Below are 760 nucleotides of genomic sequence, written 5' to 3'. Positions count from 1 at the left end.
AAGCGCGTCTCTAAGCCATGCTTCCCCAATGCCATCCCATCCGCCCACCCATTTGTACACCGAGGCCGCGAAAACCTGTGACGAAACCCCACACCCTGCTCCTTCCGCCACCCAGCCGGAGCCTCTTCCCCGACGGCGTCGTCCACAACAACACCTCGACGTCCCTCATCCACCGTACCGGATGAGGATCCGTCGTTGATCTCGTGGTCCCGCCGGTTCAGCCACCCCGTCCTCCACCTCCAAGGAGCTGCCCCGATGTTCCCCTCGTCGTTCGCGCCACCTCCATTCCCACACAGTCATCTTCACCTGCACCACCGGAAGAGCATCATCATCACCGTTTCCTCGGATGAAGCTGCGGCCTAATTGGTGCCACCAAAGAGGTTGTACACTAATCGCCGCATTTTCTTCTTGATTCGATCTCACGGTGCTGCCGGCGCGCGCTCCCCAGCCGACACGGCACGGCTCCATCCACGGCGACGTCGCCAGCCACTACCTCGACGGTGTCGCTCCCTGGGCGGTGACGTCCACATCAGTAGGAGTTGCTGCTGCTTTAGCTCTCGCTCGCGCTGCTGCTCTGCTCTTGCTCTCGGTCCCCTGCCTGGTCTGCTCGTGCTATTGCTCTAGCTCGCGCTGCTGCTCTCGCTCTTGCTCTTGCTTGCGATGCTGCTCCGATTTAGCTACACTTCAGTCGACTAAATCGACTTTTGGATCAGTCGATTTTCAGGGGGTGGGGGGGGCTCGCCGGTGTGAAGGAAGAACC

Source organism: Triticum dicoccoides, chromosome 1B, assembly GCF_002162155.2.
Source record: "Triticum dicoccoides isolate Atlit2015 ecotype Zavitan chromosome 1B, WEW_v2.0, whole genome shotgun sequence".
Lineage (NCBI taxonomy): Eukaryota > Viridiplantae > Streptophyta > Magnoliopsida > Poales > Poaceae > Triticum > Triticum dicoccoides.
Note: the sequence above shows the minus strand (reverse complement) of the source record.